The following is a 21,677-nucleotide window of genomic DNA, read 5'->3' as shown; positions in this document are numbered from 1 at the left end:
GTCTGGCGCAAAGGAAAGGGTACAGAGTGTGGTTCCTGAGCAAGGCTAGCTAATGATTGGCACAGCTAATTTCTGGCGCAAAGGAAAGAGCTGTGTTGAATACCACTCTCTGAGTCTTTGCCCTCTTCACTGTTCACGGGGATCCCCAGACTTCTCGGAAAGCCAGTAAGACGTCCCCATGGCCTGTCCTTGCCTTTATAAAATCGTGCCTCAGTCCTGCTGCGGGAGAAAATGCAGGCCTTCATCCAATGACACACATACTCTCGCCACTGGGTGATATCCGACTGATTCCTCGTTTATTCTGCAGATCAGCATGAATCTGGTTATCGCTCTTGGATGTCATAAAGTAAACCTTACGTTCTTACACCACCCACCTGAAGCATTGGGGCAACTCATTAGATTAATATATACACATGATTACTTTATTTGATTATTATTATTTACATAAATTATGGATATATAAAGGGGATATGAACGGAGCGGCATTAGGCAAGTCCTTCAGATACTCCAACCACCAGCGCTCTCCTTCTCCATTCCATTCCCCGCATTCTCCTTCTGGATTCTTCGCTACATCATCACTAGATGTAGCATGCAATACTACACATCCCTCTTCTTCCACAAGATCTTCCTTATTCAGTAAAGTCTCTTAAATGACTCGGTCGCCGATAATTTCTTCCAAACCTTGATCTTGAAGATTGTGTCACACTCAGTATATGTATTGAATTTGATGGTAAGGAAAAACTATAACTCATCATATTCTTATCTTCACCAACTCTTTCAACATGTTCAACATTGTCACCATTTGACATCACCATGACTCGACCATTGTTCCATACTCTCCCCTCATTCGTTCTCACAGCATGTTTGAAAACTTCAATTACTTTAATGGGATTTGACCACTCACTCCCTTTTCTTCTCAATGACTCTGGTAGCTTAATTCTCACATAGCATCCTATATAGGGCCCCTTACTGACCCTAAATCTCCTGTTATCATGACATGCCTTATTATTACTCTGCCTATGTCTAGCTTGGTGATTGATTTCCGGCCTACACTCAATTCAAAAGGTGTCACTCGAGCCGTACTGCTTGGAGTGAACCTATGTGATATAACAGTCACTTTAACCACTTCCTTCCAATTTTTTCCATTCGACCATGCCCACCTAATAGCATCCTGAGTATCCTGTTATATCTTTCCACAACACCATCTGGGGGTGATAAATTGCACTGGTTGTATGAGTAATAGACTTCCCTTTTAAATACTCTTCCATTTCCCTGGATACAAATTGAGGACCATTATCAGACAATATTACTTTAGGATAACCTTTACGGCCACATATTTCTTCTAGAAAATCAATTATCCTCGTTGTTGTAACACTTGACAACATCTTTACTTCTGCCCACCTAGTCAGCATATCAATCACCACAACGCAAAATGTCTGATACCCATCACTCCACACCGGACCTACTATATCTATACCCACTTTCTTCCATGGTCTATCTGGTATATCAGTCATCACCATTGGATCATTTTCACCCACACAACTTTTGTCAGACTTATTGAAAAGGATACAGTTCCTAACACTCCTTTCGATTTGTGCATCACAGCCCGGCCACCAGTATGTATTTCTTATTCTGTTCTTCATTTTGGATATTCCTTGATGACCTTCATGTCCTAGTTCTATTAGCCTCTCTCTGATTCCTTCCGGTGGAATCAATCAATCTCCCCTTAGCAGATAATCATTTTGGCTGCGCAATTCATCCCTGACGCTCCAAAATCCTTCAACTTCTGCCTCTTGAACTTTACTCCTGGGAACCGTTCTTTTATCAATGTTTTCCATCACAAACTTTATCTTAGCATCTTTGCTCATCTCCTGCAACCATTCGTCTTTGGATATGGCTGTATCCTGAAGCGCAAAAATCATTTCTTGTTGTTCTTGCACTCCTTCACCCTGTTCCTGAAGGTTCGTTAATCTGTAGTGGCAATCTGCAGCATAGTTCTTCACACCAGGAATGTATTTTATCACTATATGAAACTCTTGCATCCTGGAAACCCATCGTCTTATCCTTCCTGATACTTTATCCAAACCTTTAGTCATGAACACTTCCACAAGCGGCTTGTGTTAAGTATTTACTTCAAAACTTGTTCCTCATGCAAAACTTCTGAACTTATTAACTGCCCACATTATAGCGAATGCTTCCTTTTCTATAGTTGCATATGCCTTCTCTGCTCCCTTCAGTAATCGCGAAGCAAATGCTATTATATTCTCCTCCCCTTCATTTATTTGTGTTAACACTGCTCCTAGACCAACGTTACTAGCATCTGTTGTGATTATTGTACGTCATCCTCGTACATAGTTTTTTAAGGCTGATGCTGTTCCCAAAGAATTTCTTATATACTTAAACTCTTTTTCACATTCTCCATCCCATTCAAATTTTTTGTTGTTTTTCGTAAGCGCTCTCAATATAGCTGTGTGGTCAGCAAACTTCCTCACATATTTCGAGTAGTATTCGGCCATGCCTAAAAATGTCCTTAGCTGTTCTTTATTGCTTGGAGTGGTCATTTCTTCTATTGCCGATACCAGTTCTGGTCTGGGTGCAATACCTTCTTTTGATATGACATGACCCAAGTATTCGATCTCCTTTCTATTAATCTTCGATTTTTCTTTGCTAAGGTTTATTCCTTGCATAGTTTTCTTAAAACTTTCTCTAGTCTTTTATCATGTTCTTGTTGATTATCTGCATATATGAGTATGTCATCTTGAAAAAACAATTATGCCTTCATCGTCATCAAATATGTGGTGCATCATTTTTTGAAATACTGAGGCTGCTGAAATGAGACTGAACGGCATCCTTCGGTATTGATACAATCCCTCAGGCGTGATGAAAGCAGTTAAATGCCTTGATTTTTTATGCAACGGAACCTGATGGTATGCGGACGTAAGATCTAGCGTCGAGAATACTTTAGCTGCTCCCATAGTCGATAATAGTTCTTGGATGTTCGGTAATGGGTCCCTTTTTAGAATAATACATTTGTTCAACTCTCTCAGATCAATACACACCCTAACCTCTCCAGAGCTCTTTCTCACAATTAATAATGACGACACCCATTCTGGGGCATTAATTCTCTCGATTATTCCTTGTTCTTCTAGTTTCTTTAGTTCTTTCTTTACTTGTTCTCTCATTGCTAATGGGACACTTCTCAGTTTTTGAGCAACCTGTTTGCACTTTTCTTTTAGTTGTATACAGTGTGTGATACCCTTCACACACCCTGTTCCATCTCTGAATACTTAATCTTTTATTTTTTCTGTATTCATTTGCCTTGATTCCACAACATATATAGATTCTTCAGCACTGGCATCTAGCCGTGCCTTGAGCCATGCTTGGTGTGCCCAGCTGAGTAGAAGTGATGCACCTCTCTTTGACACATACACCTTTCCAGTAGTGGTTCTGTCTTTGAAAGACAATGTGGATTTGAACCAACCTATAATGTCTATTTTCACTCCCCCATAGGCACTAGGATTAATATCTGGTTCATTTAACCACTTTGGACCAATATTCCTCCATATTATTTCTGGTAACAACGTGTATTTTGCTCCAGAATCTGTCATCATTCTGATTGGATTTCCACTTATCATTGTAATGGTCTTTGGACATTCTAATTCCACTTCATTGCTATTGTTGCAGATGGAAAATACACATTCTTCTCCTTCATTATCTCCTTCATTATCAATTAAATTCATGTTGCTTTTATCTATTCTGCAGCACTTGGCTAGATGCCCCTTTCCAATACAATTCTTACATATTATGTGGATAGCAGGACATTTAGGGCTATTGACCCAAATTGTTGGGCTATCCCCTCTGAAGCAGGTTCTGCTCTTTCCTCTGCCTCTTTGACCAGTTTGAGGTTGTTGCATAGTTGTGAAACGTCCACGGTTGTATCCACTGTATCCACGTCCATATCCTTGTCTCCTGGCATCTCCACTTCTTTCTTTTTTACACTTGAACTGTGAATGTTTCCATTGTCAGGATGTGCCATTTGAACAGCATTGATATGAGTTTCTGTTTTCAATGTGGTGCTCTTCACTCTATCTTCTAATGTTTGAACACAATTCTCCATGTGTTCCTCTTCCTTGGAAATACGCAACACCATATCAAGAGGTGGATCATCCTCTGCCCACAATCTCTCTCTGATTTTGATACTACTACATTCCAACATAAATTGATCCCTCAACCTTTCTTCCAACTGATGTTCGAATTTACAGTTCTTTGCTAGCTTCCTTAGGACTGTTATAAATTGTTCAACACTTTCTCCTGCTTCCTGTGACCTTTTCCCGAATTTGTATCTTTCCAGTACAGTGCTTAATTTTATTTCATAGTGTTTATTCAGTTTTGCAATACACTTTTCATACTCGTTCATATCCCCTTCAACTGACAGATCTGGCGAATCTTTGTATTTTTCCTGGCCTGCTGGGCCTAGGCAATGCAGGAGTAATGATTTTTTTTCTCTCAACACTGTAGTTCGTGCCACATACTACAGCAGCATAGTGCTCAAAAGATTTTAACCATCTTTTCCACGGTAAATTCGGTTCACCGGCTTCCAGCAAAAACATGGCTGGTAGCGGGACACTGTGTAAAGAAATGCTTCTGGTATTGAGGTGATCTCCTGCTGCACAATCAATGGTTGTAGTTGCTGTTAGCTTTGTTCATGCAGTGCTATACTTTATGCATCAATCACCTTGCACTTGTCTAGTAATATCACTTAGCACTAGTCTATTGTCATTGCCTTTCTTTCGCTTTTATTATTTTATTTTGTCCCCTTTTTTTCATTTTATTTTTCTTGTGATGAGTAGGAGCGGATTGGATAATCCTTATTTAGTAACCGCTCGTCACTTCCATGTGTGTACACGTAATTCCAGCTTAGAACACGAGGGTGAATAAATTAACTTGTTTTCAGAGTTTCATTCATTTGGGGACCACTGCGTAATGTGCTTAGCGTTGTCCCCGGAAATTGAGATACGCGTATGCTTGTGGGTGTTTGTTTCCAGTTGCCATGGAAACGTTCCAGCATAAAATAGCTGCACGCAATCGACGTACATGATGTCGTAAGGGGTTCTTTACTCTAAAGCAGCTCGCAATGGTATTCATATAATGCAGTCACCTAGCCAGCAAACCGACTCTCTTGTAAGTTCATGTTCTGTATTAAAAAAAAAACTGTATCTCGTATTTTGTCAATGCCTCCTCGCTGGGCAAACAACCGCACTGTGTTTGTTGCCGCACCACTGCTTTTCTTCCTCCAGTTTCATAGGATCCCTGATCTGATTGCGCGCACCAGTAGACCGTATAACCTCATTGCCATGTGAAGCATTGGGGCAACTCATTAGATTAATATATACATATGATTACTTTATTTGATTATTATTATTTACATAAATTATGGATATATAAAGGGGATATGAACGGAGCGGCATTAGGCGAGTCCTTCAGATACTCCAACCACCAGCTCTCTCCTTCTCCATTCCATTCCCCGCATTCTCCTTCTGGATTCTTCGCTACATCATCACTAGATGTAGCATGCAATACTACACCACCCATGATCGCATATGCAAATGTTCAATAGAAGGAGTGAGGGAGATTATCCCGGCAGCTTTTGGAGAGACAACCTTCCTGTGAACAATCTTACCCCACCCTTATTTTTTGGCTTTGGTGGAAGAGAAAGGTTTGGCTCGTCTCATCCACCCGACAGTCTTCGCTGGATCCTAGCTCAAGGATAGTTTGAGGAGAATCAGGGCAGTTTACATCCATCTCAGCTCCTGACTGATGGTCAAGTAGACTATGGATTTTCTCCAGGAATTGTATAGATGGACAGTCACCTCTCATCGTGAATTCTAACAGAAATGGACCTTTGAATGCTTCCAACAAGACTATGGATCCGTCCAGGCAAATATGTGAACATTTACAATTTATCAATTCATTATAATATAAAACCTTTTACAGAGACAAATATGCAACATACATGCAAGGACAAAACATTCCATAAAAACATTAACTAAAAACATCAATATCAAATACATAAATAATGTGCAAAACTATGCAAATAAGGTTCAACAAGGGCAGACCAGCTAATGTCACATTCTATTTAGAAAGTATTGACTTGTATACTTTCCATTGTTATTGCACACGCGCCTATTTATGAGAATGTATAGATCATTCTTCACAAAACATCATTCTTTCCAGTCGTCTACTAAAAGTTGTTCTAGGGAGCAGACTGCTCCTCGCTATTTTTAATAGAACTGTCACTTATTGCAGTTTCAACAGATAAATATCTAGATCTGTAGTAGTGTTGATTTCCATCTTCTTCAGGACTAGACTGTTACATGGGAAGGTGCCTGATCTCTCTTTGCTTTTCATAAATCTTCTCAGAAAAGATCTAGCAATCCTAAAAACATAAAGAACATATAGAGCATTAAAAGAACGTACACACACATGTGCCTATCTATATTCTATAGCGTACTGAAGGCATTTACCAATTGCTCCTCCCAAATTGCTTGGTAGGTGGACCACCTTGATCAGCCATTCAAATGTTCAAACTTTACAGATGACGAAATCCTATAATGACATAACCAAACCATTGGGGTAAATACCCTCTAATATTTGGTAGTAGTTCCCAACAACTATGTAAAAATGGGCTATGGATAGGCACAACCCTTTGACCTTTTCCACTTATTTAATGCATCCTGGCACGGAATGGCATTCGTCCAAAGGGGATTTTTCTTTCTTTAGAAAAAGCGTTTTCTTTCTTGTTGCAAACTGACCCAGTGATGTGTTCTGTCTGCACAAACCTGAATATATCTAAAATGCAATTAATCTACTTTTATTTAATTTTTCAAATGTTTTCAAATTTCAAATTAGAACAAATCATTCTATATTATTAACAGTTAAGCCTTTTGCCAACCGATTAATATGAAGAACTAATTGGGCCTCATCATGAGTTTGGTGGTAGCCGTGCCCTTAAAAAGGACACGGCTACCGCCAAACTCGCTACCGGCAATGGCACCTACGAATGGGTCATTACTGGCCTGTTACAAGTTGAATGGGCCGGTAATTGCCCATTCGCGGGTGCCGGTAGGGCCGGGCTCCCGATCCCCATTCGACCCCATAGGGCAGAATGGGGGTGGGGAGCCTGGTTGCACCCGCACCGTTTATAACCGTGCCGGTGCAATCACGAGTTCTGCTCGCGGGTGCCGCTCTGCATGCCTGATCTGACCAGGCGTGCAGAGCGGCACCCGCAAGCAGAACTTGTAATGTGGCGGTCTGGTAACAACGATGTCAGTAGCACTACCAGCGCCGTTGTTGCCTTACCGCCACATTCGTAATGAGGCCTATTATCTAGCTACTGCCGCTTAAATGAGTTACACAAACTACCGAAAATAACAAAAATGTTCTCCCATTTTCGTCTTTTACAAATCTTAGCATCCACACACCAGTTCAAGATGCTCATAGCAGCTTGCGACACTGGCAGCTGCCACAAAAAACAGATGCGCTCCTTTAAAATCTCTCCCACATCCTTGAGCCCACGTCATTAACGTAGGGCGCTCATTAATCATTAAAAAATGTGACTATTAGTATACGCCACACTTAGATGGAATTGTGATCGTTGGCATGTGCCACACTTGGATGGAATTTCTCAAGTTTAGTCTGCGCCAAATCCAGACAGAAATGCGATTGCTGGCATATGCCACACTTAGGTGGAATTTCAAAATGTGATTGTTAGCATACGCCACACTTAGATGGAATTCTCAAGCCTAGCCCGCGTCGCATCTAGAGAGAAATGTGATTGTTAGCATATGCCACACTTAGATGGAATTCTCAAGCTTAGCCCGCGTCACATCTAGTGAGAAATGTGATTGTTAGCATATTCCACACTTAGGTGGAATTTCAAAATGTGATTGTTAGCATACGCCACACTTAGATGGAATTGTGATCGTTGGCACATGCCACACTTAAATGGAATTTCAAAATGTGATTGTTAGCATATGCTTAGTCTGCGCCAAACCTAGACAGAAATGCGATTGCTAGCATATGCCACACTTAGGTGGAATTTCAAAATGTGATTGTTAGCATACGCCACACTTAGATGGAATTTCAAAATGTGATTGTTAGCATATGCCACACTTAGATGGAATTTCACAAGTTTAGTCTGTGCCAAACCTAGACAGAAATGTGAGTGTTAGCATTTGCCACACTTAGATGGAATTTCTCAAGTTTAGTCTGCGCCAAATCCAGACAGAAATGCGATTGCTAGCATATGCCACACTTAGATGGAATTTCAGAATTGTCATTGTTAGCATATGCCACACTTAGATGGAATTGTGACCATTGGCACATGTCACACTTAGATGTAATTCTCAAGCTTAACCCGCATCGCATCTAGAGAGAAATGTGAGTGTTAGCATATGCCCCACTCAGATGGATTTTCAGAAATGGGAATGTTAGCATATGCCACACTTAGATGGAATTCTCAAGCTTAGCCCGCGTCGCATCTAGAGGGAAATGTGATTGTTAGCATATGCCACACCTAGAGGAACTCTCAATTTTAGTCCACGCCAAATCTAGACAGAAATATGACTGTTAGCATATGCCACACCTAGATGGAATTCTCAAGATTAACCCGCATCGCATCTAGAGAGAAATGCGATTGCTAGCATATGCCACACTTAGGTGGAATTTCAAAATGTGATTGTTAGCATACGCCACACTTAGATGGAATTGTGATCGTTGGCAGGTGCCACACTTAGATGGAATTTCAGAATTGTCATTGTTAGCAGACGTCACACTTAGATGGAATTCTCAAGCTTAGCCTGCGTCGCATCTAGAGAGAAATGTGATTGTTAGCATATGCCACACTTAGATGGAATTTCAAAATGTGATTGTTAGCATACGCCACACTTAGATGGAATTGTGATCGTTGGCACATGCCACACTTAAATGGAATTTCAAAATGTGATTGTTAGCATATGCTTAGTCTGCGCCAAACCTAGACAGAAATGCGATTGCTAGCATATGCCACACTTAGGTGGAATTTCAAAATGTGATTGTTAGCATACGCCACACTTAGATGGAATTTCAAAATGTGATTGTTAGCATATGCCACACTTAGATGGAATTTCACAAGTTTAGTCTGTGCCAAACCTAGACAGAAATGTGAGTGTTAGCATTTGCCACACTTAGATGGAATTTCTCAAGTTTAGTCTGCGCCAAATCCAGACAGAAATGCGATTGCTAGCATATGCCACACTTAGATGGAATTTCAGAATTGTCATTGTTAGCGTATGCCACACTTAGATGGAATTGTGACCGTTGGCACATGTCACACTTAGATGTAATTCTCAAGCTTAACCCGCATCGCATCTAGAGAGAAATGTGAGTGTTAGCATATGCCCCACTCAGATGGATTTTCAGAAATGGGAATGTTAGCATATGCCACACTTAGATGGAATTCTCAAGCTTAGCCCGCGTCGCATCTAGAGGGAAATGTGATTGTTAGCATATGCCACACCTAGAGGAACTCTCAAGTTTAGTCCACGCCAAATCTAGACAGAAATATGACTGTTAGCATATGCCACACCTAGATGGAATTCTCAAGATTAACCCGCATCGCATCTAGAGAGAAATGCGATTGCTAGCATATGCCACACTTAGGTGGAATTTCAAAATGTGATTGTTAGCATACGCCACACTTAGATGGAATTGTGATCGTTGGCACGTGCCACACTTAGATGGAATTTCAGAATTGTCATTGTTAGCAGCCGTCACACTTAGATGGAATTCTCAAGCTTAGCCTGCGTCGCATCTAGAGAGAAATGTGATTGTTAGCATATGCCACACTTAGATGGAATTTCCAAATGTGATTGTTAGCATATGCTTAGTCTGCGCCAAACCTAGACAGAAATGTGAGTGTTAGCATATGCCACACTTAGACGGAATTTCTCAAGTTTAGTCTGAGCCAAATCCAGACAGAAATGCGATTGCTAGCATATGCCTCACTTGGATGGAATTTCAGAAATGTGATTGTTACCATATGCCCCACTCAGATGGATTTTCAGAAATGTGATTGTTAGCATACGCCACACTTAGATGGAATTCTCAAGCTTAGCCCGCGTCGCATCTAGAGAGAAATGTGATTGTTAGCATATGCCACACCTAGATGGAATTCTCAAGCTTAGCCTGCGTCGCATCTAGAGGGAAATGTGATTGTTAGCATATGCCACACTTAGAGGAACTCTCAAGTTTAGTCCACGCCAAATCTAGACAGAAATATGACTGTTAGCATATGCCACACCTAGATGGAATTCTCAAGCTTAACCCGCATCGCATCTAGAGAGAAATGTGATTCTTAGCATATGTGATTCTCAGGAGGCACCACACTTGGAATTCTGAACCTAGCTTGCGTCGCATCTAGATAGAAAGGTGACTATTAGCTCGTGCCACACTAGCATGGAATTCTGAACTTGAGCTCACATCGCATCTAGATAGAAATGTGACTCTTAGCATGCACCACACTCAGGATTCTGAACCCTAGCTTGCGTCGCATCCGGACGGAGTGATACTGTTGGCAGGTGCCATACTAGTATGGAATTCTGAACTTTAGATGGAACGACATCCATATAGAAATATAACTTAGCATGTACCGCACCCAGATGGAATCCCACAATTGCAAGGACAGCAATGCCAACTAACCAACCAACTAACAATTCCATCCCTCTGCATACACCTCTCAAACTATAACCAAACACAACCACAAACCTAAAACGCAGCAATCCGCACAGACTTCACAACAATGCAACAACAAAACAAACTACACATAGACTTGCACAAAAGCACACAACGACTACGGACCATAAAACACCCCAAGCCCAGCTAACGGACCCACCGGCTGAGGCTGCCAACAGCACATCACTACTCTCTTGCACTTTTCCAGCTTATTCCCACTAACCCACCCCTCTCCTCCCCTTTTTCAGAGCCGCCAGAGCGCCAGGGGACCACTTCGGTGGTGATAGTGCGCGGTACAAATGTCCTTTAACATTAACATTAACAGTAATCGCTTGCCAGATAGGCAACTGCCTCAAAAGACGAAGCGTTGCATTCCCATATATGTCAAACAGAATCGAAAGCTCATGACAGCTAATCGTACTAGCAACCATCATAAAAACAATGGACCTCATTACGAGTTTGGATTTAGCCATGCCGTTTTTAGCGGCACACCTACCCCCAAACTCTGGTCCGGGTCCCGCAATATGGGAATTACCGGGCCATTCTGACCATTGCAGGCCCGGTTATTCCCGTTTGCGGGGCCCGGACCCGGTACGTCCTGATTCTCATTTGAGGCCCCATAGGGCTCAATGGGAATGGGGAGGATGCTAACAACAAACCCGTTAATGATGGGTCCGTTGTTAGCATCCTGGTCTGGTCGCGGGTGCCGGTATGCACGTCTGGCCAGACCAGATGTGCATACCTTCACCCGCGAGCAAACTCGTAATGTGGCAGCCCGGTATGAACGGGTCCGGTGCCTTACCGCACCGTTCATACCATGGCTGCCTGGGTTGTAATGAGGCCCAATGTTTATATATCCTGCGTGTTTCACACTGGGAGAAAGTCCTTAAATTTCAAGTTCCCTGCATTTAGAAACCTTCATTATGGAAAAATAACGACACCAGGCTTCATAGGACCCGAGTTTCAAATTACCCCATTCAGTGTTCAATTCTCTGTAGGTTAATACCGGCACCAGCGTCAAGAACTGGCATAACAGTAGACACTGAAAAAGGACAAGGAAGTTGACAAGTCCTAAATCTGATGTATTACTGAAGCGACCACCATCTTAACATTGGCACTTTCGTTATCCCACAAAGTGTGCTGAATAGACAACTTATCTTAAGAAAAGAGCGGAGCCTCCCACTACTTGTGAAAATTGTAGCATAATTTATGTTGCCACAAAACCGCTACTTTTAATTAATCTTGTGTCGACAAGCGGGCCAGTACTACATATCCTACTTCTGCTATTTAATTTTTTTGTACTTGCCAGGTGATTCCAAATACTGCAGTTTCTTTAAACATTACCCAACCAGCCAAACTACAAGAATGTACATTGGCCTCCAGTTTGAACTAAAACTGATGTGCCTACAATGTGTCATCTAGCACTGCCGATGAGCAGAGCCAGTGATCCTGTGTGTTGGCCTCGAGTATCTTAACTACTAGATAGGAAGGCATCTCCAGTGTACCTATGTTATATCATCTGGGGCTACCAAGCAAGACAAGAGACCCTTTTACTGAGGTCATGCAGTAAAATGTGTAACATCAAACCTACTCAAGCTGTCAGCATGAAGAAGAAACTTAAACCTCAGATGCAAATTGATGGAATTCTCAAACTAGCTGGTTCCATTCATCCATTTTATGGATAATTTTATGATCAAGGCCATTGGTGTAACTTTTGAGGCTGTATCGTATCTATCATGCCACAAACCTTTTCTATGGCCCACCATTTCAACTCCTCTGAGCTATGTTCCTCAGTCAAGAAATGGTTAACCAGAGGGGACGTTAAACTTTGAGTGCTAATTCTAGATGTGCGTTCAGTTATCCTCAATTTTACAGCCCTTGACGTTTTCCCTATGTAGGTCTTTTTAAACGGGCAAGTAATAGCACATATTACATTATTGCTACTGCATGTAGTTTGACATGTTAAGTCCATGATTTTTGATTTATTCCAATAGAGTTGCATGAAGATGCAGACCCACAACTGCTGCAACTACCACAGGGATAATGGCCCAACATGGTGCCATACCCCACACAGATGTAATGGTGGGAGGTTTAACTAACCCTCCTCTGTCATCTTTGGATAGCTATTACTTCAGATTCCTTCCCTTCTTAAAAGCAAACACTGAGTCTTCCACAGCCTGATTATTTAGCTGTAACCAATGCCAATTACTCCACATGGCCTTTCTGATTTTATTGTCATAGATAGTGTATGTCATAGCACATACCAATCGAGTATTGTTATTAGTCCCTCTATCGTCCTTACTGAAGAGGTTCTTCCTGGACTGAATATTTGCTCTCTTTTTAAGCATTCTTAATAGTCTTGTAGGGTAACCTCTTTTTGACATTTGGTCCTGTATTTGATTTGATTGGATGATGTAATCTTCCAACCTAGTGCAATTCCTTCTAGCCCATGAGAATTGGCTATAAGGAATGGTATTCCTAAGGGCCTTTGAGTGAAAACTATCATATCTCAGTGTGGTGTTCCAATCTGTATCCTTGTGAAATAAATCAATAATCAAGGAGCCATTATCCTCCTTGATTAGTAGTTCTAAAAATGTAATTTGACTTTTGTTAGAATGAAATGCATTGATCCACTCAAGAAAAGGGCGCTGGTCTCCCCCTTTACTGTCCCAAATGATTATCACATCATCTATGCAACGTTTGTACAATTTCCAAGCCTTTTTAAATGGATTATCGTCTGCCAAAATAAAAAATTGCTCAAACATCCACATGCATAAGGTAGCAAAGTTGTGGACGAAAGCCACCCTCATCGCTGTCCCTCTGCATATAATATGTGGATTTAAAGTGAAAACTTTTTTTGTCAAGGCTACTTCTAAAAGTTCAACTGAAAATTCACTAGGTACTGAAATGTGTCCCTCCCTACCATCTGAACATTCCTTCATGATATTCAACGATTCCCTCTGCGAGATATTAGAATAAAGGGATTCTACATTTAATGTTATAAAGAAATCAGTACCCAGATGAATCAAAAACTAATCCCGCTACTTGCTTTATCACGTCCATAGTACCTGCCAGGTAAGTACCAGATTTAGCTGCCAATGGTTTTAAGACAAAAATCTAAAAACTGCCTAAACAACTCCAATATAGAGACGCATAAATATACTATGGGCGTACCGGGCGGATTGAGAGAGTCCTTATGAACTTTGGGAAATATATAAAAGAGGGTGGTTTCTGACGCTTGTGGGGTTCAAAAAATTAAAAAAAAATGTATTCAAAGAGCCAGCCTCTAAACCTCTCTGGGAGATAGAGGGAATTTCTTTTTGGATTCCACCTGTCGGATCACGCCTAAGCTTATGATAGAAGTATTTATTATGGTACGATGTTCATTCATCCCCTGTGATTTTTCACGGTACTTTTTGCCTAAATATCTTTGCTGAAAAAAATTATCAAATTTTTATTTTATTTGGGGGTCCCCCAATCCCCCTCCCCTATTATTTATCCATATACACCACCCGACCTTACGCCTTATATGCCCTTTCCCATTGACACCCATATTTTTCGATGTTTTTTTCAGCAAACGTTTTCTGCAAAAAGTGCCGTGAAAAATAACAGGGGCTGAATGAACATCGTACCATTATTATTTAGTTGTCATAAAACTTCTAAATCATATCTGGCTATGTCCCATGCCACTATTCCTCTGCCCTTAACTGCCTTTTTTATGTTGATAGACTCATCATTATGTAACTGTTGAAGATGATCCACTCTGACTTGTTGAAATTGAAACTCAAATTGTATTTAAAACCCATCCTGTCATAAATCAAATAAAAATTCCCTTAAGATCACCTTCTCAAAAACAGTTGTTTCTTTGGAAATCATATTAATGGAAGGGGTACATGTAGATTTGGGCCTAAAGGGAGTACTTCCCTCAATTACACAATTATTATTAGTTCCAGAGCCAAAAAAATCCTTTAGCCTTACTATTTTTTTTAATTGACGAAGTTCTATTTCTGTGTCCATTTTGTTTGAATTTCTCATAGGAATAAAGCAAAATCCCTTTTCCAATACATCACAGTCTTTTTCTGACAATATTCTATCAGAGATGTTAAACACTGCCGTGGGTCTCTTTAACGTTTATAAGCCCTTCTCCAAGTATCGATGGAGGTCCCCGGAGGAGGAAAGGGAAGATCCGGAGGTTGATAATTCTGTGGAGGGTAAGCTTGTGGCTAATTAGGAGGCACAACGTTCTGATGTTGATAATTATGTTGGGAAAAATCATTCCAATAGCTTAGAACCGTGTAATCAGGACTAAAAAAAGGATACACATTTTCCTTTGAAAAATTCCAGATATCTTTCTTGAACTTTACCATTTCTTTTATTAGTGGTGCTTTGGACAAGTTTGCTCACCTGTTTTTCAACTAATTCTATTTTTTCTTTGGCATTTGGCATTGCATTGTCCACAGCAAATGTCAATTCTGCTCTATTTCTTCTCCTATCTTTTGACTCATCTTTAATGCAATATTTATGGTTCATACATCCTGTCCCTACTCCAGAAAACGCTGTTTTATATTCTTCATCATCAACAAAGAGACAATTAGGAACCTGTAAACCAACTGGATTTGATGGGATTGGGAAGTTTGGACAAGGTCCAGCAGTTGGTAAAACTAATGGATCGGTGCAATCTGGCGCGAATAGGGAGGTGATCATGGTGTATTTGAGAGGCCCTGAGACAAGTCCCTTTAAAGGTGGAGATATTTATCAGATCAGCGAGACCTTTTGCAAGATTTGAAAGAATGTACTTTAGGCAAATGGAAAATATCCTTAAATGTGGAATAATGTTATGGGTACATCATGTGCAGGGCAATAAAAGGTAAAAACAGCCGAGGAGAAGAGAAATGTTGGGAGAGGACAAGGGGAATGTAAAAATAACAAAACCTTCATTAAAAAAAATAAAGCAGTTAATTCCAGCTGGAATAAAGCAAAAGTAGTCAACCATGTGATTTGGGAAGTTGTATCTGTGGAAGAAAGTCTGATATTTTTGGACTTTTTTACCCGGTCCTGACTTCAAGTTTAGCCGGGCTGTGTGGCGCTTAGCCTACATCTACTACGCAAGGTTGGCTCAAGGGCAAAGGTGTTCTTAGTGTTGGGGAGAAAGACCCTCTCGATGGGAGCCAAATGCTGGATAAGTGTGAAGCCCACATTATGCCCTAACATGGGCAGAGTTTAAATGCCAAATAGGTGTGAAATTCCTACTACGGTACCCTGTGACGAGGGAGATGAGACTCTTGCTCCAAATGACAAAGTCATGAAATAGAGATGTCCTCGAGCTTGAGCATGGTGTCGAGCAATGTGTCACTCTCATCGACTGCTTAAGCCTTCAAGCTGTTGTGTCACAACACAACTTAATGGAAGGGAAGAGAGATCGACACTCTCCCCCAAACCACGGAAGCCGAATGAATTTGACCCTCCCACCGTGGTTGGCACAGGCACCTAATTCAGATAACAGGTCACCACGTGGCAGCCAATGAGGGGAAGAGGGGTTAGGAAGAGGTTGTGGATAGGGTGGGGAATTTAGGAACACCGGAAAGAGGATAAGGAAACCCTACGGTGGATAGGTAAGGGGAAACACAGGGAAAAAACCCTAACCTGTCTAGACATGGAACATAACAAGATTTCCCTGGGTAGAGTAGAAGTACACTTAATGACAATACATGCACATGAGATTAACTGTAGACCAGAATCCTCTGATGAACTGCCTTATAGCTGAGCAGCACACCTTACTACGTGCGCTCAATCATGATGAACCATAACAGAAAACATGTAGCATGCAACAAAATGGAACAGATACACATGGGACTTTGCCCAACATGATAAACAGTAACACATGGCCCCTTGGGCAGGTAAAAGCAACACACAACTCATTGATAATTCCTTTCCTAGTTTGCAGCACTAAGAGAACTTAGTTTCAGGTCACTGAACCGCATGAACGCATTTCTCTGACTTCTAATATTTAACGTGAGAAAACGTATTTCACAAGTGACACCATGCCTTGTCCGTAACTTCACACACGTTTTTTCCCCCAGTACTTAACTGTGGTCTGGGAGCCCCTCAGGACTACCCAGACTTGGAGAACACTGCAATAATCAACCCGGCAGCCTCGTAACACATATATATTTCCTTGTTTGTCCCCGGTACTTATCTGAGGTCTGGGAGCCCCTCGGGACTTCCCAGATGAAGAATGTAGGGCCGTAAATCAGTCTGCTGCCATCCTGACTTTCCCTTGCGGCAAGGTCCTTGATCAGTAATTATGGGCGCAGTCAGTCTTCCATGTCCGCCCGCCGCCAACCACTTCACTCCCTGGAATCAGAATAAGCCACACCTGCAGCACGCCGTTGCCTGCTAATAAGCTGTTCTCAATTGGAGACAGCTGAAAACGCACGCATGTGCTGGACTTCCCGGTACCCAGAGGATGCTGGGTACTGTAGTTCCAAGTCCTCCCAGCGCTCTATCGCCTCAATATGCAAACCGTAGCACTCCCCTTCAGTAACAGCCCTTATTCCTGACATTACCTCCTCTACCAGGGCTCTTCCCAGGACCCGGTTTCTCCGGGTGTCGCAAGTGGAATTGTATCACCAACCTGGGAGAATGGACATCTCTTGCTGGTTCCCAAGAACAATCTTCCGGTCCATAGCCTTCCCATTGTATCAAATACCATATTTGATGATATCTTCTTTTGGCATCCAAAATGCGTTTTACTTCGTATTCCCTTTGTCCTTCCTTTACCACCACCGGAGGTCTTTTAGTAGTCATACCAGGAGCTGTGGGTTTAAGCAGAGACACATGGAATACCGGGCATATAGGTAGAGTTTTAGGAAAATGCAATTTCATGGCTGTGGATGACACACATGTGATTATTTCATAGGGGCCAATAAATCTATGCATACATTTTCTAGATCCCACTAGAGATAGATGTCTTGTTGACAACAAACCCTGTCTCCTGTTTTATAATGAGGACTCTCTTGCCTATGTTTATCAGCTTGTCTTTTATATGCTTCCTTTGCCTGCTCCAAATTGGTGCGGGCTCTCTGCCTGATCTTGAGAAGCAACTGTTTTAGGCTCTGTAACACTGGCATATTCTCCATATCAGGTAAATGCTCCGGTATCATGTTTTGTTCATTCCCATATAAGCATTCATTGGGGGCCATAACCAGTGACGTGTGTAACGTGTTGTTATACGCAAATTCCGCCAACCATAATGCCTGCACCCAAGAATCTCGACCATCCCCCAAATAGCCTCTCAGATATTGCTCGAGTGTTTGATTCACCCGTTCCATCCGACCAACAGTTTGAGGATGGTAACTGGTGGATAGAGCACAGTTGATTCCCAACATGCGACAGAAAGCACGCCAAAACCTGGATGTAAATTGCGGGCCTTGATCTGATACTATGCTCTTTGGGAGGCCATGCAATCTCACCACGTGTTGAAGAAACAACTCGGCTAACTTGCCTGCTCCGGGTATTCCTTCACAAGGAATAAAATGGGCTTGTTTGGACAAAAAATCTACCACCACCCAAATAGTGTCAAACTGCTTATCAGGTGGAAGATCTGTGATGAAATCCATTGATATGTGGGTCCATGCTTTCTCAGGAGTTGCTAATGGTTGTAACAACCCTCTTTTTTTCACATGATCTGCCTTGCTGCGCATGCAATTTTCACAATGTAATAGATATTTTCCCACATCCTGCCTCAAATTAAGCCACCAAAAATATTTCTCCAACATGGTTTGCATCTTTCTTTGGCCTGAATGACCAGCCAAAGGGGAATTATGACACCAGTATAAAGCCTTGTTCTGCAATTCCTTGGTAGGCAAAAACAATCGATTGTGATGATAGGGCAACCCTTCTCGCACCATTCTTGCAGGATGACTGTCCCACCACTTCTGAAGCTGTATGGTGGGTAGAGCTCTCTTTACCTCATCAATTAATGTTTTAGTAATATCCCCAAAAACATCAATGAAATCCCTCAACACTTCTTGCATAAAGAACTGAAAAGCCACTGGGGCATTACATAAACCAAATGGCATGACCCAGTATTCGAACAACCCAAACTTTCTCCGGAATGCCGTTTTCCACTCATCCACCTCCTTCACTCTGATCAGATGGTATGCTCCTCTTAAATCCAATTTAGTGTACATTTTCACCACCCTCACTTGAGCCATCAGAACTGAAATTAAAGGTAATGGAAATCTATTTTTAATTGTTAACTTGTTGAGGGCGCGGTAGTCAATACATGTACGTAGTGTACCTTCCTTTTTTGGAACAAAAATAAAGGTGAGGAGACCGAGGAGGTGGAATGTCTAATAAGTCCTTTCTCTAACATGTCACCCAGATACTCTCTAAGGTGTTGATTTTCTGTTTCTGTCAGGGCGTAAATTCTACTGCATGGTAATTTTGCTCACTTCTCTAATTCAATGACACAATCATATGGTCGATGTGGAGGGAATCTCTCCGCTCCACCCTTGTCAAAAACTTTTGCAAAATTTCAGTATTGGAGGGGAACACCTGAGTCCACTGCTCCTACTGCCTGATCTGCTCTCATATGGTCAGCAAACCCAACTGTCAACCCCTTTTCTGGTAACCTGTGTTCCCGACACCCCATCTCGTCAAACCATACTGCTTTCCCAATCAATCCGGGGATTGTGTTTCACGAGCCAAGGCATTCCCAAAGTTAAGCCAAACTGGGGTGCTGCGATCAAATTAAAAGTAATTTCTTCTTATTGACCTGATGCACATATCATCTGCAAAACTTGCGTCTGTTGTCGTATAGGGCCTGACACCAACGGGGATCCATCCACTGACTGAACTCCTTCCACCCGCTGTGTATCTTTTAAGGGTAACCCCAACTGCGTAGCCACTGTAATATCCATGAAATTACCTGTAGCCCCTGAATCCACCATAGCCAGGACTACCTGTTTGGACATTGCCCAACATAATGTCACTAGAATATACAAATGAGAGTTCTTACCTCCTACAGTATTTGCCACCCATTCGCGAAACCTTGATTCTTTCGGGCCCGGCACCTGATTTCCCCCTAAGGTCGGCCCAGCTCTTTACCCGCTTCCTTTTTGCTCAGTTCTCCTCCTACATTCCTCTGTGGTGTATTAGGACAAGTACGTATAAAATGTCCTCCCTGTCCACAATACAGACAAAATTTGTTAAGCTTACGCTGTTCTTTCTCTGCCTCTGATAATGGTCCTCTTATGCTACCAATCTGCATCGGTTCCACCTCACTCCTTCCCCCCTACTCCTATCTAATCTCACAAAGGGAGCTGCCTCAGGTCTTTTCTTATCTCCTTTTCTTTCATTTATTCTATGATCTAACCTGAGAGCTAAGTCTATCATGGCCGTACAGCTACTGGGTTGTGGCTCCACTTGAGCAATAGCATCCTTCAGCTTCTCCCGAAGCCCTTGATAAAATAGTACTATGTGCTTAGCCGCTGGCCATTCTGTTTCAATCACCAACCTATTAAACTGTGTCACATATGTTACCAAATCACGTGACCCTTGCCTTAATCCCAACAACTCCTTATCTTGGGCCAGCAACACTTCCCGTCTATCAAATAATCTACCAAATTCTGTCAAGAAATTATCCCAGTTATACAACAAAGGATCATCTTTCTGAACCAGCGGCATTGCCCATGCTGCTGCATCTCCTGTCAAATAGGATATCACAAATGCAGTTCTAGCCTGAATCGTTTCGAATGCAGTGGGCTTGCACAAAAAATTAAGTCTGCATTGCGTAAGAAATGTCATATATTTTTGGGGGTCCTCTGAGAAACGTTCTGGTGCTGCCAGGGGTACACTACTGGGAGGTTGCACAATAACAGTAGGGTTCCGACTAGTCGCACTTCCCATGGTATTAGATGTACTAGGCCCCTCCAAAGGGGTACCTTGCGCCACCAATCCTTGTACCTGCGCCTTCAGCGTAGTAGATTCCTGCCTGGCCTGTGCTAATTCCAACTGAATATCTTGTAAAGCCTTTAGCACTTCGGCTTAAGGTGGAGGAGTTGCTTCCATTTGGCTTGGGTGGTTGTGAGTATCCCAATATGGGGGTGGCTTATTATGTCACAACAAAACTTAATGGAAGGGAAGAGAGATCGACACTCTCCCCCGAACCACGGAAGCCGAATGAATTCGACCCTCCCACCGTGGTTAGCAGAGGCATCTGATTCAGATAACAGGTCGCTACGTGGCAGCCAATGGGGGGAGGAGGGGTTAGGAAGAGGTTGTGGTGTCGGAATAAAAAGTATATTGTGCCCCCTATTGTAATAAATATATTAATATTGGCCTACGCCAAGCTGCTTGAAAGTCATTCGCGAGATCTGTGTTGCAAGGTCCTTACCTTTAATCTATGTAGGCCGCCATTTTAGGTCAAACCTCCATTTTAGAATTTATGTGGAAAAGTCACCCTGTGAGCTAAAATGGTGGACGATGTCATTGCAAAATACAACATGGCCGTCTTGACCTCTGTATATCGCTAATGTGTAATCTGCCTGCAGGCTACTTGTCGAGGTCATGAACTGAGACCTCGTCCTACGTTGACCTATGTGTAAAAGGATTACTCGTGCAAGTAAACCAATCCCAGAGTATGTATTATGATAATGTATTTACACATTGGACAAAGAACATCTGTTTTACTATATTGAATTAATGTTTAAGAAGACCTGCAATACGAAACTTAGAATACACAGTTAATGCATACGCTTATTGTTACATGTAATAAAGAACAAACCAGTTAGATGCAGTTATTTGAGACTCGGAAACGAACCCTAGAATTGGTAACATATAAAGTAGAATATTAACCCGAAGAGGGGTTGGCCATAGCGCTCACAAAATGTATAAAAAGCGAA

This window comes from Ambystoma mexicanum, chromosome 9 (genome assembly GCF_040938575.1).
Source record: "Ambystoma mexicanum isolate Mex_15411 chromosome 9, UKY_AmexF1_1, whole genome shotgun sequence".
NCBI classification, from domain to species: Eukaryota; Metazoa; Chordata; class Amphibia; order Caudata; family Ambystomatidae; genus Ambystoma; species Ambystoma mexicanum.
Note: the sequence above shows the minus strand (reverse complement) of the source record.